Raw genomic sequence first — 18524 nt, 5'->3', positions numbered from 1 at the left:
CCCCCACACACCCCCCGCATCTCGGCGTATCCCGGCGGTTGGAGTTTCCACCACCGGTACAGCGAAACCCACCCCCACGCACCCGTGTGCGGGGACACCCCCTTCTCCCCCCCACACCCCGCTGCAGGGAGCTCCCCCCGGTGCATCCCGGTGCAGGAGCCCCCCCGTTCCCCGGTGCGGCCCCGCAGCCCCCCCCGCGCCGCCGCCGCGCTCACTCTTTGCCCTGTCGCCCCACCCGGTGGCGGCCGGTGGCACTGCAGGCGGGGAGCGCAGGTGGCCGCACCGCTCCGCACCCCCCCGCACCGCTCCGCACCCCGCCGCGCAACGCCCGGGCCCCCTGCTCCCTGCAGGGTGCGGCCCGAAGCGCTTCCCCAAAGCGTCTTCCCCAAAAAATCCACCTTCCCAAAACACTTTCCGAAGGACCTTCCTAAAGCATCCTCCTAAAACACCTTCCCAAAACATCCTCCTAAAACCACCTTCCCAAAACACTTTTCCAAAGCACCTTCCTTCCCAAAACATCCTCCTAAAACACCTTCCCAAAACACTTTTCCAAAGCATCTTCCCAAAGTACCTTCCCAAAATAACTTCCCCAAGCACCTTCCTAAAACACCTTTCCAAAATATTTTCCCAATGCACCTTCCTAAGGCATCTTCCTAAAATATTTTCCTAAAGCACCTTCCCAAAACACCTTCCCAAAGCACTTTCCTAAAGCACCTTCCCAAAGCATCTTCCTAAAACAGTTTCCCAAAGCATCTTCCTAAAACAGTTTCCCAAAGCGTCTTCCTAAAACACTTTCCCAAAGCACCTTCCTAAAGCACCTTTCCAAAACATTTTCCTAAAACACTTTCTCAAAGCATCTTCCTGAAACACTTTCCCAAAGAACACTCCTAAAGCACCTTTCCAAAGTGCCTCACATCACCCCAAATCACTTCGCCAAAATACCTTCCCTAAACACCTTCCCTAAATTCCTCCTCCCCTGGTGTTCCCCGCCCGGTTGCTACCCTGGGATCCCCCTCCAGGACCAGCAGCCCCAGTTTGAGCCCTGGATCCCACCAGTCGGCGTAGCAGGGGCTCAGACACCCCCTCACTGGGCTTGGACACCCCCTGCTAAGCAGGAAAAATGGGGAAGGGGCTCAATTCTCCCCTCGTGCCCCCAGGTCGGTGTGGAAAGGGACACTGTGCATCTCCCACGGTGACACAAGGCTCGGCATCAGATCTGGGCTGGGACTGAGGCTGAGAGCAGCAAAAAGACATTTAAGAGAAACACATTCACCCCTACCAGCTTTGCTTTGGCCCCCGACAGCAGCGTCTGCCACGGAAAACACCCCAGGAACCCCCAAATTGCGGGGCTGACCATAGATGCACTCAGACAAGAGGGAGGCCTTGTCTACCTCACTTTATTCCTTCGGGGAAAAACCCATCCCCAAGATGCTCTTGCCCCGCCAAGAGCAGCAGCGTGCGTGAACAGAGCTCACGTCCCCAAATGTCCCCCGCAGCTTCCTAAGTGTGTGAAAATGTCCCTTCAAGAGTCTGGGAGAAGGACAGAAGTAAGCCACCATCATATTATTCATAGGAATATGTTTCTTTTCCCTCTGGTGTTAATTCAGAGGTATAGGGTAAAAGCCTCAACAATAATCGTGGGGGTTTTTAAGGGTTCATATTTTTTTTCAGAATTTTCCCCTCCGGCAATAAAGCCACAAGAGTCCAGAGGAAAATCTCTTTTTTTTTCCAAGTTCAATGGCAGAGCTGAAACCAGGTCACCAGGGTGGTAAAGCCACTGCCCAGACACTCCCGGCTTTGCCCCAACTTTTCCCACAGTCCGGATAATTTTATCATCACCCTCAAATAAATCCAAAAGCATTTTTTTCATGAGGGGTGGTGGCACCAGCTGGCAGCAGGTTTGACAAAACGAGCCCCAGGGAGGGTTTTGGTGGTGGATGCTGCTCAGTTTTGGGTCTCCCACACCCTGGGGTTCAATCCCGCTTTTCCCGTGAGGTCAGACCCCAGAGTCCAATTTTACAACACAAACGGGATCATGAAACTTTCCTGCTTCATCTCGTGCCAGGAGAAAAACAAACGGGAAAATTCAGTGCAAAGAGGGAACCACCTGCCTCAGGAAAAGCTCCCTCCGGGTTCCCCCGCTGACTGATGCTGCTCTGTGCCCTAAAGCACCCAATTTCTCTCTTTCTCCAAGTTTAATGAGTTTTGACTTGCCTAGAACAGGCGATGCTCTCCCTGCAACTCCTGAAAAAAAACCTCCAGCGCTGTCAAATTCCGGCTGGAGAGAGCAGCAGAGAGTCCCGTCGGTTAAATGCGATGCTGCATGACTTGGATATTCTCATTATTAGTGAATGTGGGGTTGTTCTGCCATTCCGGGTCATACCCAGGAGGGTAAAAAGAGGTGCTTGATTTGCTCCCTGCACACATCGCATCCCTCCGTGCCTTTTCTGTCCCCTCTTTCACGGCCGCTGCCGTCCCCGGCAGAACGAGCTGCATCCGTCTCGGCCGCACGGATGGAGAGGATGCCCTGAAATAATCCCGGAGGCACATCTAGGTAATATTTTAATTTTTTTTTTTTTTAATTTTATTTTTAAAGGAAGCGGTTGCTTCAGAAATTGCCTTTTCTTTTTCTCGCTGCTGAACGCTTGCTCATGTCCCATCTCCTTTTTTTAACACACTGATTGTTTCTGTCCGTATCTCAGCCACCGACGGGGGAATTGGGAGGAACTGCAAATGAAATTTTTTGGAAGTGCAATTTTTGATTTTCACATCCCATTCAAAGACTGGGAGCACCAGGCCGCCCTCACAGCACACATAGCATGTGATGCTATTTCTATTTGATTTTTAAAATCAAATTTACCCAAATAACATTTAAATTTTGAGCTGGGATTCCCAGCTAACAGGTTGCTACAAATGTTGCTATTTTTTCACTTTGGTGATGTGTTTTATTTCTTGTGGGCATCAATATTCTCTCCTCTGACAATAGTTTTGTAGCTGATTTGATAACTTTTCTGGGAGGGACTGCGATGTACTTTCTAATTGCTCGACCACCTGTATGGCAAATGAAACCTGTCCCGCTCGCACAGGCACCAGGACGTATGGAACCTTTATATTTCCAAGAAATCCCATCTCCAGCTCCTTTGTAATTTAACGAGTGCCCCCGTCAGGCTATTAATATGGGGAAAAAACCCTGCATTTGCAGTTTAATTTTTGCAACCAAGTCCACAATTTAGTTTTTGCCACCAGATCCACAACGTAATTTTTGCAGCCAAATCTCTGACTTAATGCTCGCGACCGAACTGCAAAGTGATTTTTGCAACCAGTTCTGCGATGCAAAGTTTTGCAGCCAAATCTCCGATTTAATTTTTGCTTCTTGATCAGTTTTTGGGTATTTTTTTCCCTCAAGTCCCGGGGGGTCCCGGCAGCCGGCGTGTCCTTTTGGAGTGGAGTTACACCACGTCCCCCACCTGGGAATAGGGCCCCACTTCTGGTTTAGGGCTCTGTTTTGTTTTTCTTTTCTTTTCTTTTCTTTCTTTCTTTTTTTTTTTTTTTTAAACCAGGCGCCTTTAAAGCCCTGCAATGACATTTTGAAGTTGTCATCACTGGTTTTTTCACCCCTCAGATGAAAGAAAACAACAACAAACCCCTTGGGCAGAAGCGGTTCAATAAAAACCGAGGGGAGCGCAGGAAGGGGAGCGAGACATTTCATGAGTGCTTGGGTGCAGCACTAAAAACCCCGCTCAGCAACCAGCTCCCACCAGGGAAAAAAAAATAATAATAATTTAAAAAAAAAAATATATATATATATATAAAAATTAAGAAAAAAAATTTCTATATTATTTTCGACACTTACCCAACTTTGAAGCCCAAGTTGACTTCGGCCGCCGCGATGCCGCGGGTCCCCCGGCCCGTTCCCCACGCCAGGGAAACCCGCAGCATTTTATAGCGTGAAAGCTGGGGTGGTCCCCGCCCACAGGGTGCTGCTGGAAAATGAGTATTCATAAGCATTTAGGGACGATGACAATGTAAAGCTTCCTCCGGGCTCCCCCAAGCCCCGGCTGCCGCCCGCCCGCATCGCCGGCCTCGCTCCGGCCTCTCCTCTGTCACCCCCCTGCCAAAACCCTGATTTTTTTCTTTAAAATGCTCAAATAGGCTTTCAAATATTGTCTCCCCCACTCACATCCCTTCCAGGAGCAGCTCATGGCCTTTTTATTTCATTTTTTCCCTTCTTTTCTCTTATTTTTTCTTCTTTCTTTTTTTTCTTTTTCTCCTTCCTTTTCTTCTTCTTTTTCTCTTACTTTATTCCTCCCTTTTTTCTTTTTCCGCCCCCCCCTTTTTTTTTTTTTTGAAAAGCCTCCGAAACCAGAATGTTTCTGCTAAAAAAAAAAAAAAAAAAGAGTTTATCAAATTACATTTGGGGACAAAGAGCTAAAGTGCATTTTCTTGAAGGCTTGACAATTGGGGAGCCATCAAGGAAATGAAAAGAATGACAGAAAACCAAAGGCTTTTGTCAGATGGAGAAACGCCATCGAGAAAAAGCCAGAGTTGGGGGCCTTTGTTTTTGTTTTGGTTGGATTTCCTTTCGACTTTCTTTTCCCAGGTGTTAAAGTTGGGGCTGTGGGGAGAGCAGGGAGAAGCCATTCGGTTTTGGGGGGGACGCGAATGCGGGGTTTCTCCCCTCGTTTTTTTAACAAGATGCCAGTGTTTAAAAGAAAAATGAAGCCCCTTTAGAAATGTGAAGCTGCTGAGATAATGAGTGCGATCTCTCTAAGACTGGATGGGAACAGGTGAGATTTTTTTCTTCCTTTCTTGTTCCCATCTGTCTCTTTGTTCAATATGAGACCGAAGAGAGACAGAAATGAGATCATTTTGATATTCCCCTTTTTGTGCATATTCCTTCTCCGAAGAACAAGAACCGGCTTGGTCCCGCTCCAGGCGTTATTAGAGAGGGTGGCTACAGAGAGACGCACAAATAAAATAATTAAAAATAAAGTCCCTCAACTCCTTTTTTTTTTTTTTTTTTTTTTTTTTCCCTTTCTTTTTTTACATCTTATAAAGTGGGATGTTTGGGTCTGCTCGGAATGGGGTGTCGGGCTGAGCTCTGGGTGGTCGCTTGGGAAGATGCTCCAGGGGCCCTCCCTGTAACCCCTCGGGGTTATCCCTTATTCCCATCCACACTCAATTTTCTCCCCCCAGGTGCCACCTCGCGCTGCAACAGCATTTTGAGGTCGCTCTCGGCCCCTTGCCACCTCCCCCAAAGCCACCTCGTCCCTCCATCCCTTCTTCAAACCCAAATTCCTGCAGCCAAATGCTTTGCTGCCCCTTCGGAGCATCCCGAATCCTGGGCAGGCATCCCCAGGGGAGCCGCACGCAGGACATCGCCAGGAGCTGCACACAAAGTTTTGAGCTTCTGTTACTGCCCTTTTTTTGCTCCATTAGGAACATTTTGCGTGTTTTCTCCCCTTGCTTCTGAAAATAGGAAGATTAAAGCTCCTCACGGGGTCACATAAGCAGAGGTGCAACTGCCTTTCCCTGCAAGCTGGCAATATTTTCTGTATATTGTGAATAACCTCAGGTATCCAGAGTCTTTCTTTAATATCTCCCGGATTAAAATTTCTTTATAAGCAGAGATTCTTTTCCTGAGTGTCTTTTCTAAAATTTTCTTGCTTGCTTTCTGGAACGCCTCGTATTTTATCTGCCTTTCTAGTATCTCTGCAAAACATTGCCCTAAAAAGTCTGGTTTAAAATGCCTTCCAGAAAACCCAGCCTGCTAGCCCTGGCTGGTATTTATTCTCTTTTTCCTAATAACTTTTTTTTTTTTTTTTTTTATATTCTGCTACCAGCAAAACCATTCTCCCAAATCTCAGCCCTTTTTGAAAGCCATCTGGCTTTTCCCCTGCCTGGGTCTTCTGCGAGCAGCAGATAATTACTCGAAAGGGGTGGGTTGCAAAGGATTTTTGCATCATTGCAAGAATACAGCCACTATTATTCTACATGCCATGCAGCCTTTTAGAAAATTAAAAAGGCATAACGAGAAACATCTTACCCTGCTCTGAAGGAAAATAAACTACGCTGAAGTTTCTCCGTTCATCTCCAAAGAAAATGCCAGAGTAATCGGAGACAGGGACCGGGAGGGAGGGAGCGAGGGGTACATGTGTGCATGGATATATTTTCATGAGATGAGACTTTGAAGATGCTGCTGAAACACTATTTACATCCCAGACCTTTTAATAAAAAACATCACCCAAGAGGCAACTTCAAGGACACACCGAGTGGGAAATAATTCAAAGTTTGCTCAGGAACCTCTTTCTAGGACCACGTGAAGGATATTTCAGGAGCCGGGATTTACACCGTTATCTTGGGCTTTCACCCTTCCCTCCACGCTAAACATCCCCACCAGCTCCCCTTCCCCTCCCCTCTCCCAAACTCATCGGAAAACCTTGAAAAAGAGTTTAAAGAAAAGAATTGTAGAGAGAAAGCAGTGGAGACCATTGGCTTTTGCATGGCAGCTCATGATTTTAAGGGCTGGAGCCGACATGCACGTTAACCCCGCCATGGTGATGCCCGACTGCCGGCTCCCGTCCCTCGAGTCCCGCTTATTAAATCCCGCTGGGAAAACCAGGGAAGAAAGCGAGGGGGAGAAAAAGAAAGAAAATAAAACAAGGCCCAAATGAAAAACACATCGAGCCTCAAACGAGAGGAAGTTCAGTGTGGGATTCATTGTCTCCCCAAGCGCCAAAACGAAGGGCTCGGCTTGCGCCAGGCGCACAGTGCCCTCCAGAGACATGGTCCGGAGATGCCAAAAGAAAAAAAAAACACTTTTCCCTTCAATACGTTTTAAAATTTCTTTTCTTTTGTCTCAAATAGCTGAGGATGGCGGCCGGCTCCCAAGCTCACCCATAGCCAGGGTGGTCAGGGTGCATGTCCTCGGTGGTTGGGGCACCCAGCCTTTAGGGCACCCAGAAAAACTCTCACTGGGTGAGGGACCCCCCTCGATAAGCCTGCATCCTCCCAGCCTTCAGTACCTGCATCCCTTTGGGCCAAAAAAAAGGGAAGATGCTCTGGGCTGGGGTCACCCCTTTGCTGCGGGGTGATGGGGTGAAGCACCCAAGCTGTCGCTATAGCGGGATAACACCAGGCTGGCATTCCAGTTAGGTACAAGGGATGGTGGATTTTTTTTTTTTTTTTAAGAAAAAAAAAAAAGCCATAAACCAGCTCTTTATCTCCCATCAGAATTCAGCAATTTTCAATTTACCATTTTTTAAAGCAAGAGGAAGGGACATCTTTCTTCTCTGTGTCCAGAAAATGGGAGGGAGGTTTGTGAGAGATGAAAGGTGTTGGGGAAGAGGAAGAAAACAGCATTTTTCAGAACTAGTCTTTCTAGTTTTGGGAAGTTCAGGGAAGTTTTCCACTTCCCTCAAGGACACGTGGAATGAAGATGAAAGCAACATGGCTCATTTTCATGCAAAAATGCTCCATCCTCTTTCAAACAGCCCCACTCTGAATCTAGCAAACTGCTTCTGTGACCTTATGATTGAAAGGAAACACAACAGCCCCACTGAAACCCACAGAAAAAAACCAGTATTTCACTTGTGGACAAGGTGGAGGATGCTGGCTCTGAGTATTTCTCTGTCTCCTGAAACACACGCCAATGGTTTTTCTAGCCCATCTTTAGGATCACTGAATTACAAGGAGGTTTTCCCGTTCTCCTTGCAGAACTCAGTTTCCCTATAAGGAAAACCTCCTCAAAACCAAAATCAATCCAGGCTCCCAGCTAAAAATGAGGGAAAGAAATTCATATCCAGTTTGAGTCACATTCAGGTTTTCTGAGAAATCAAAATCCATTTTTCCTGCCCAAAAATAGCCTGGATTTATGCTGGGAATAGAAATTAGTAGCTTCAGCAATAACCAGGAGCATCATGGGGTGCCCAGTTGAGCTGGTTTGGGGGATAACTGGGTGGCATTGCCACCTTCTACATCCTCTCCTATTTTCACAATGGCGAGCAAACCCATAAATATTAAATATCCAGGGTGATGAGGATTCAGGAAAAAAAAAAAAAACCACACAATTTAAAAAAACCCTTTTGCAAAGGGTTTTTCGAGGCCTGGGTGAAACTGTATCAAATCTCCATTGCTGGCAAGCAGCGCGGGGAGGAAGTTGTTAACATTTTGGTGTGAGAAGGTACCTGCTCGTCCTTTCAGCCTCCGCCGTGCCCCTCGCCATTCAAGCCGGGCACGTGAACAGCTGCGGTTAAGAGCACAAAACCTTTGCACAAAACACCGCAGAGTGACCCAGTAGCTAAAAGCTCATTTGCATTCATTAACAGTCCCGAGCCAAGTTCAGAGCTATTACCGCAGACCTGCTCCCCCCTCCTCTCCATCACCCTTTACCTGCCCCGTGAAAGGTCCCTCTCTCCAGCTGAAGCTCAAGGGATCGCGCTGGGCTTCGAGACCTATCAAGTGACAGAGAAAATAATTTGCTCTGAAAGAGGATGCATCCCCAGGGCCGGGCGCTGAGGCCTCCAAAGAGGCGGCTCCGCACCGATTCGGGAGGTTTTGCTCCTCGTGGGAGAGGCACGGATGTCTCCAAGAGCTTCCAGCTGCCCGTGGAGCTGGGGAATTGGGTGGCCATTCCTGGGATGAGGCGGGGAATTATCAGGGATTTTATTCTGCTTAATCCTTCCCTGCGTTGTAATGGGTTTAAACCTAGGAGAGATGGGGCATCTGTGTTGGCACGAGTTTAGCATGCAAAGAGCAGGATAGACATGAGGAAGAAATGTTTTACAAAGAGGATGGTGAAACACTGTCCCAGGTTGGCCAGAGAGGTGGTGGATGCCCCATCCCTGGAGACATCCCAGGCCAGGCTGGACGGGGCTCTGAGCAACCTGAGCTGGTGCAGATGTCCCTGCTCATGGCAGGGGGGGCACTGGGGGAGCTGGGAAGCGCCCTCCAACCCAAACTATTCTGTGATTCTATGATTCGTTTCATCTGCCTTCTGCAGGCATCCTCTGTCTCCCTTGAGGGTCTCCAGGAGAGCTGAGATGTTCTCTGGGACACTCTTCCAGAGAGGTTTCCCCAGAAGACCTTCTCTCCAAGGGGACGTAAGTCCTCCTTAGCTCGTGGTAGACACTCTGTACCCAAGGTTACCTTCAACATAGAATCACAGAGTCATTCTGGTTGGAAGAGACCCTCAAGATCATCAAGTCCAACCATTACCCCAACACTGTCACCAAACTACATCCCTAAGAACCTCATCTATGCATCTTTCAAACCCCTCCAGGGATGGGCAGCCTGTTCCAATGCCCGACAGCCCTTTCCAGGAATAAATTTTTCCTAATATCCAATCTAACATGAAATTAGTGCCCCAAAACCTCCTATATTTGGAGCCCAATTAAGGCACATCCTTCTGACCAGGAGGATGAGGAGGATCCTGATGAAGGACCATGGGTAGCGATGCTGTAAGCAGCTCAGAGAGTGCTGTCACCATCACGGCATCCCCCGAGGATCCCGACGCACCAGCAGCCACGAGCACCTTCACCACCGGTTTTCAACGCGAGTGTGCGTTGGTGGACAGACCCACGGACGCGGTGGTCCCCCAGGACGAGGGACCAGGATTGCCACCGGCCAACCCCGCTCAGTACTGAGCGATGCTCACATTGCACAACGCCATGGGCCGGAGATGGGCTGGGACTTACAGGGACAGATCCCGATGCTCAAAGCTGCTGTAAAATCTCCAGGGCGCTGGGACATCCTTCTCCGTCTCGCATTGTCTACCTCTCGCACTAGACGGTTCTCATTAAGCCCCACAATTGATCTCCTGTCTTTAAAGGAAACAAGAAAGAAGGAACAAACCAAGAGGGATCCTCCTTCCTTCAGCCCAGGGGAACAAATGTGGCTTTAATTTCTTTTCCTTTTGTCATTCCAGTTGGGGATTTCGCTTTAACGATGCTGCCTTCCCCATTCCTCCTCTTCTGCTCTTCGAGAAACAGGAAAGTACCCCCTCTGCTTTCTATGTTTCCTCCCTTTGTTCTCTGATTTATGAAAGGACATTTCTCTCCCTATATCTTTCTTGTTGGGAGTCGAGGATCCCGAAAAAGTGGTGGTCCCCACCCCAGAGTTCAGAAGAACCGCTCTGCAGCTGATGTTTCTGATGTTTCTGACTGGCACTAAATATTTCATCTCCGCTGGGAAGGTGCTGAGGACCACACCTTTGGAGCTACCCTTTGGGAGAGGGCTTCACATTTATGCTCCTGAATGGCTCTGATTTCCAGTAATGGGGAGAAAATCCGCTCCTGCACCCAGTATAATTCTTATCCAAACAGGTAGGAGGAGGCAGACAGATCGATCCAACCAGACACACCTCTCTAGGAGATTAAATCCTGCACCACAGCGCTGAAGAAGACCCAGGAGGGATGGTACAAGTCACCTCTCCTTTCTCCGACCCGTGAGCAGACCCTTGCTGGCACAAATCACAGCGGTGCACACAGGGTGTGAGAAGGACCCTGTGCTGCTCCGAGGGAGCGTGACGATGATACAAGGGAAAAAAAGCACGATTTAGAGGTTAAGGTGGGAAGGGGCAAGGAGCATAATGGCCTTTTGAGCAGAAAATGAGACCAAAATAATGGCTTTTTAAGCAGAAAATGAGACTGAAATATGTTTTTTCGTTTGGCATATGCATCAAAAAGTTATTAAAAGGAACTGGTTAAATATCTCATTAATGAAGATGAATGACGCCTCAGATTTGTTTTTAAACAGTTCAAAGCAGTTTTTTTCTGACCTCCCAAAGTGTGTGTGTGGAGGGGGATCTCAATGACTTAAAATGTTCCTTTTTTTTCTTTTTTTAAGCAGCTTAAACTGATTTCAGTGCTGGAACTGCTGCTGCACACCCTGGGAGGGAAAGATGAGGCTGGGACATGAGAAAAATCAGTTTGCTGAGTGCGGAAAGATGACAGGGATCTCGGGGGCTGCTCTGCAAATCCACAGTCTCCATCATACTAAGAGATGTTCACAGCTGGGGCTCAACAAGGTTCCTCCTGCTAGAAAACACACGTGAGAGGTCAGGAAGAAACAGCTGCAGGGGATGAGACATCTCACCCCCCTAAAATTACAGCTGGACGTTCACCAATGACAAGCTCCAAAGGATGCAGGTTGTCACACCACTGTGCGCACCATCACCATTCCATGGTCCAGGAATCCCATTGTAGGACATTAACCCTTGTCCTGGGGACCAGGTCGGATGGGGTGTCCACCTGAGCTCTCAACCACACAGTCAAATCCCCAGACTGCCCCACAAATCCCAAGCCCAAAACGAAAAATAACCCAGAGCCTGGAAAGGCCAGAGGCAGGAGGGAGCGAAGGGCAGGGGAGGAGCGTGTTTTCAGGTTGGTTTTTGATACACAGCCTAAAATAAGACACAGAGGAGGTGTTTTTTGTTTTGGTTGGTTTTTTTTTTTTTTAAGAATGATTGCATTAAAATAGCCCTCTCCATTACACAGACACTAATAGAGGCTCAGTGCATTATTTCTATCAAAGTGCAATTTGCATTTACAAAGGGCTCCCGGGAAGTGATGGATGGGGAAGGAATGGAGAAAGGCTTGTAAAGCCGAGCGTGCTCATCTTGGAGTAACTTTCAAGCACAAGGCGGTTTTTCTTACACCTTCCCCTCCCAAGAAACTCGTGACGTCTGCTTAAATGAACATTCAGGCTCTCACCTTTCACCCCGCAGCCCATCAATAAAAGCCAGAGGAGCGGAGGAGAGGGAATATTCATTTATCTTCATTAGGACTCTGGCCAGCTCCTCTGATCACCACGTCGGCGTCGCCGGGAAGAGAAAAAGCTACTGTTCCTTTCTCCGGCTTCTCTGCCTCCAGACGCACATCCCACCACCGGGCTCACAACCATCTCGGGGTGGTGGGACCCCACTCAGCACCTGCCCTCAGCCGAGGGAAAAATGGGATTTGGGGGATATTCCACTTTGCTGTTTTGCAGAAGTTGAGTTCCAGAAGAATGGGTAGCAAGGGGAGGGTGAATGAAAAAGCAAATGAATGTCATGAGATGCCCATCAGTGGAGGCAGATTAAAGGGGAGGGGAACCCTGTTAGAGAGGCAGAAGATTAAATGAGTGCTATCAGGCCTGAATATCTTAAAGGGGTGATATCTGGCCTGAGAGCTCAGCCCCCATCACCAGCCTCTCTGTAACCTACTTGCATCAGCTGTTCCCACTTTGGACAAGCGGGATTATTTTGGGAGAGGCACTTCACCTTCCCTGCCCCACTCGAGCTTTCCTCCCATGGACACACTGAAAGATTCCCTCCTTCAAAACCCTCTGCAAACCTCACCGGGATGCTGAGGAACAGAGTCACCTCCTGATGTGCTCAGGGATGTCATGCAGCCGTCACTGGACACTCTCCTGTGAAGGACGCTCCTGGGAGCCAAATACTTATGGAATGAACGGAGACCTCAGGTTTGGTCTCCATATCCTCATCATCACCTCTCTGAAACCCCCTCTTGAAATGCACCAGCAGCTTTCCCAGATCGCCCACAGAGACACCCAGTTCTTCTTTGACCCTTGATAAATTTTTGAGCCTTGGTGGCTTCCAGAGGCAACAAGGTCCACTGTCCAATAACACTTTGAAGGATAACCAGGGTGACCAGGCCTTTAAGAGATGTCAGATGTCGAATTTAGCCTGTCTTTCCACACAGCCATAGTAAAAGATAATATTTTAAAAACACTTTGCATGGCTTTGTGCTGCCTGGTGTCCAACATTTCTGTGCTTAAGTTCTCACAGCGTACCTGGAGATGGAGGTCCAGAGCAAGAATATCACGCCTAAAAATAAATTTCTTCTTCTAGCATGTATTTGCCATCTTTGTAAGTTTTCTTCCAACATCTATCAAGGCGGTCCTCTTGGCATCTAAAAGACATCATCTGAAATGGGAGGGAGCCCACAGGACAACATGTTTCATGAGCTGGAGGAATCATTTTACAATGGAAAAAAAAAAGATGTCCTGCTGACAGTGGGCATTGGTTCATCCCATCTCTGTGAAGCTGTGCACAAACAGGGCATCTGCTGCAGGCTCGTTCCCTGAGGTCCTTTGGTACTTTCAGAGATGGAGGCATCTCCTCCCAGGACTGGTGTTTCAGAAGGGCAGGATCTGCCCTCCCATGGGAGTGTCCATGTCTTAGGATGGGATGAATCTCTCCCTGGAGTGCCTTGTGGCCTGGCACAGTCGTACTTCAGCAAGAGAGAGGAGGCAATAAAAAGGAGATAAGGGGGAAGGAACGTGGCAAATACACTCTGGGGTGGGAAGTGTGATAGGAGACTGGAATACTCTCTGGTCTAGCAAGGACATTCACTGGGAAGACATTCGGATTCACATCACATGGATTTCTTCTGGTTGAACATAAATCTGTTCAGATCATCTGCTCAGGCTTCCTCTGTACTCATAGCAATACAAGTCATCTCATTCTGACTTAGCTACCTAAAATCAGGCAGGGGAATCCCTGGTTGGAAGGTCCACTCCCATCCTTCAGCTCTAGAGAAATCCCAGGGATCTAAAGTTGGGTGAGATGAATCCCACTCCCATATTTCAATGAAACAGGAGGATTCAAGGTCCTCACAGCACAGGCACCAGCTCCTAAGAGCCGTGAGGGAACAGGGAATTTTTTCTCATCAGTTTTGGGAACATAAAGCACATAGCAAGGGGTGATCCCTTCCCTTTCAGCCCTGGGAACACCTGGTGACCCAAGGAGGACCAGCTCCTGCTCTATCCACCATGAGAATCACATAGTCCCCTCTGCCCCACCATCCCAACTCACACCTCAGCCTTGTTCACCACCGGCAAAAATGCCACAAAAAAAAAAAAAAAAAAAAGAAAAAAAAAAAAGAATACAGGCTGTGACTGCTGGGCACTAAATATGATGGATTGAAGAGCAGTATTGCTCTCACAGCATTTTACAGGCTTCCTCAACAGCAGCTTCTTTGCTTCACAGGCAATTATTGCCTCTATTTTCTCTCTGTTTTATGGGATTAACGACCACATCACCTCTGCCCTCCCTAGCCTATCGTTCTGCCTGACAACCACCTTTTTTTGCCTAATTGCCCAACTGACATCATTAAGTCACACTCAGTCATCCTCAGCCAGGACTGGGCTTAACGTCTGCACTACTCTGGACCCACAGTAAGGTTCACATGCCTGAAAACATGTCCAGCTCACAGAAGATACTTGCAGAAAACACTGCTTTTAGCTAAAGCCCCACCTCAGGGCTTCAGAAATGGGACTTCGAACCAAATCCTTTCTCTCACAGCTCATCTGCCCTTGTGATCAGAGATGGTTTGAGCATCTCTCCAAGAAGTCCTGCAGGAGAGACAAGGACACATTACACACTCTTTTCACAGAAGCAAGGCATTTTGCAACTGTGCATGCTATGAGGAAGGAGGGATGTTGTACAGGGACATATAGCTACTTCCAAGCCTGCCATCACTCAAGGCATCTGAAGGCTTACTCCTGTTTGCCGCCTTCCCTCCCACCCCAGCTCAGAGAAGTTCAATTTTCCTCAAGCCACGGCAGCTTTTCACTCCCAGCCCCAAGCAGCATTATTTTGTTGCTTTTCTTTTCCTGTTTGCCAATGGAGGAGGGTGTTTGAACAAGGCATTTGCTTTGCAGACAATGCACACAGGGCTGGGAGTAGCTATCTGATCAAGAATGACCTTCAGCCCCATGTTCCTGCTCATGCTGGCAGCCCCAGCAACCTCCCCAAGCGTGGTGCACCTCGATGTCAGCGTGACTGCACCTTGCTCAAAAACCAACGTGTTCTGTGGTGGCTCTCCATGTGCTACACAACATCAGAGAAGGCTCTCAACAACCCATGCTCAAGTCCTGCTGCCTTATGGGTGAGCACGGTCAGGGGCATTGCAATAGATAAGAGCAAATTCTCGTTCTACTTCCTGGGATATTTCGAGTTTATGGAGGTCTTCAGCTCATGCCAACCTAAGCTTGGTCAGCTGATAGCTCTCCATTGCATTGACTACACAGACTAGATCTTGAAGGCAAGTCTCAGTTGCCCACACAGAGGTATGAAGTGGTGCTTGAGGTGCTTGGAGTATCCGAGTTGTCCATACAGACCCAACGGTTAGAGCTTAGAATCTCTGGGAGAACTGCATCCTCCTTGAACAATAACTGGAGGCCAGGTGGCCTCTCCAGGTCTCTCCAACTGGCATTGGCCTCCGAGATGTCTCCAACTGAATTTCACCTCAACGTTTAGATGTGGGAGCCTGGGAAATGAATCTTGCCCAATGTCCAGCTGGAACCGGGGACAGGCAAAACCCTCACTTATATCACATTATCCTGCGATAAGGCTGGAAGGACCTCAAAGGCAATCTCATTCAGAGAAACCCAGATTCCATGAGTGGTGCAGTAAACTGCTTAGTTTCTAATTTTGTTGAAGAAAAACACATGTTGGGGGAGACCCAAAGGGAGAAGGGGTGGTGATGCTACTGTGTCTGCAGCAGCAAAACTGCTTTCAGAAGCCCTGGTCCCAGCTGACTTAGCCACAGGATTATTGAAAAGATGTGGGTTTGAACAAACTAGAAAGAAAACCCTGAAAGCAGTGTTTAAAACTACTCTGTTGCTGGATTCTTTTGACAATCCAAGTTGCATCCTTGCTACCAACAAGGCAGCAGCTCCTACCACCTGCTAAACCTGAGGCTGGAGGGGCCTGAGCTGCCTCCTCCCCATGCTGCTCCACAGTGCTAAGCATAAGTGAAAATGTTTCCAGATGCATTTTTCTGGCATGGCATGGCATCCAGCCCACTCCTGACCCCGGCTCTGTGCAAGGGTCCCCATGCAGCATCTGCTCCAGCGCAAACCGCTCCCAACACACATTGGTCCTCCCTCTTCTCAACTCTCCGCGGGTGGAGACGCTTCCTTCCCTCATCCCCCATCACAAATGCCTGTCCTCACCATAGAAAAAAAGGTCCTCCCAACTTCAGCCTCTCCGGATGTAATGTAAGCCAATTACCTCCTGTCCCATTCCTGGTGAACAAGGAGAACAGTTCATTCCCTTCCTCTTTGCAGAAGCCTGTTACATATCTGTAGGCTGTTATAAAGTCTTCCTAAACTAGACAACTGCAAGCCTTTTCATTTTCCTTCCTTGGCCATGATTTCCAGTCCTCTGGTCTCTTTTGCAGCCCAACTCCAGACTGTCTCCAACTAGTCTGTGCCCTTCCAGCACTGTAGGCCATAAATTCAGGCTCAGAGGGGCCAGTAGAACCAACCCAGAGAGGGAGACTGGATGGTTGGACCATGCTCAGAAGAACCAAGCTCTTACCTTCCCTCTTCCATCATTTTTTATGTGGTAAATAGTTTCCTTTAGCACCAGTTCTCCCCAGCTTTACCTGGACACAGCATCATCCAGATGTAGATGTACTCAGCTTTCCTTGGGTGCAATTTCCCCAGCAGGGTGGGGAGAGTGGCTGTAAAAAAAAAAAAATATATATTTAGAAGGGAGTCAAGCAACTAGGTGTGTCCCAGAAAGCCCAAGAGCTACTTTAGGCATCAGCTCATCTATACGGGCACAGGGTCAGGGTGACTCCAGGCTTAAGTATGTCCCACATCACGGTCACTTTCTAGCAGTCTTTGGGGGGAAAAAAAAATAATAAAAAAAAAATTTGTCACCTAGATGACTAGAAAAACAAATAAAAATATAATAAGCCAAAAAGCAGGGAAGAAGTCAGTACCTTCTGCACCGGGGAACTTCTCTGTTGAAATTCCAGCGTGTAAATCTTTCCTGCCCATCCCACCGCCCCAGCAGACAGATCAAAAGTGCCGGGGAGCATGAGGGTTTTTCCAGCCACTTCCCCCCTGAAACCGGGACCGGAGAAATTTCCATCACCATCCAAGGCTGCTCGAGCAGCCTTGGATGGTGATGGAAATTTCTCCGGTCCCGGTTTCAGGGGGGAAGTGGCTGGAAGACACAGCAGGAGCTCACGGCGTCTCACCAGCTGGTGGGAAGGCGAGGGACTCTTGTTACCTTTGCTGCCAAAAATCACGCCCTTCCTGGTGACAACACCAGCTGCTGCAGTCATGGCCTTAATCAGCAAAAATAAGCATCCTGTCAAAAAAAAAAAAAAAAAAAAAAAAAGGCAGCTACTGTAAATTAATATGAATGTTTGCAATTACAATTAATTACCATCACTTAGGTATTCATGGCTGCATGTTTGGTAACTGTCCAAGCTGTAGCGACTTGCGCTGTAGGTTTGTTAATGAGGGCCTGGTTGACCACGTCTGGGCTGCAGGAGCACAGAGGTTACATCTGCAATGGACATGTCTGGGACCATCCTCCGGCCCCGAGGACATCGGGCACGGACAAGCCTTTGCCCGGTGAATCGACCTCCCCTACCTGCCAAAACAAGGCAGCCACATCCAACCTGCCTATTGGGAAGGGTCCGCGGCCACGCACGCTCCCAAACCGTGCCTGAGAATCACCTGGGCGAGCGTTAATAATTTAACAGTGAGGATAATTGGTGTCTGAACCCTGGAACTGTTTAATTTGCTGGTATAGACACAGCCCCAGGGCTTTCACTGCAGCCCTGCCCTGGGAAAGCGTCCCAGGGTCTTAAAAGCGTTCGAGCAGGTGTTAAATGTATTTGGCTTTTTTGGGGGTTTTTTTTTGGTTGTTTTGTTTTTTTTTTTTTTTTCCTAGGTTAGGTCTAAGGGTTTGGTCTTAAGCTGAAGGCAGTGGTGGGGAAATCTTGCCCTGGTAACCCCAAAAAGGCCAGTCCTGACATATACCGTGCTCAGTGTCCAACACCGGGCTGGGATTTCGATGAAGCCAGCATCGTCATGCATTCCTTCCAACAGCTTGGGGCCAAACCCCAGAGAGATGCTATCTACCCCCGCATGCCACCACACGTGTGCTCGAGCCCCAGGCTGCTCTTTCTGCAGACAAAGCTCCCAAACCTCTCCTGAAGCCAGGGAACACCAGAGCTAGACAGGAAAGCTGCAACTTCGCCACTCCCGGGGGCTGGATGTGCAAGATCATCCCCAGAACTGCTTGTTTGTGGGGATTTTCTGCCCGTGTACATCACCACAGTGAAGCTCTTCATGCCAAGATGTCCAGGACATGATCTTGAAGGCTGCTCGTGGGGATAAGCTGGCTTTGCAACCTCTTCCATGCAGCTGACAATGGAGTTGTCTCCTCCCAAGCAACGCTGGAAAAAAGTGATTTTTGGCCAAAGCAGAAACTGGTGCGCAGTGTGTGGCTGTGCTGACAAGTTGCTTGATTCCTCCTGGGTTCACTGATGAGACAAAACAGCTCAGGAGGGTGGGTGGGAAGTCAAACCTTGGTGTAGCTTCCTGGGAAGCTGGTGGTTCCTGCAGGGAGCAAAGATCACCCTGACCGATGCTGCTCACATCACTTGTGCACACCAAGGGCTTGCTTCATAGAATTTGAGTTGAAGGGCCCTTCCCAGCTCCCCCAGTGCCCCCCTGCCACGAGCAGGGACATCTGCACCAGCTCAGGTTGC

This window comes from Caloenas nicobarica, chromosome 4 (genome assembly GCF_036013445.1).
Source record: "Caloenas nicobarica isolate bCalNic1 chromosome 4, bCalNic1.hap1, whole genome shotgun sequence".
NCBI classification, from domain to species: domain Eukaryota; kingdom Metazoa; phylum Chordata; class Aves; order Columbiformes; family Columbidae; genus Caloenas; species Caloenas nicobarica.
Note: the sequence above shows the minus strand (reverse complement) of the source record.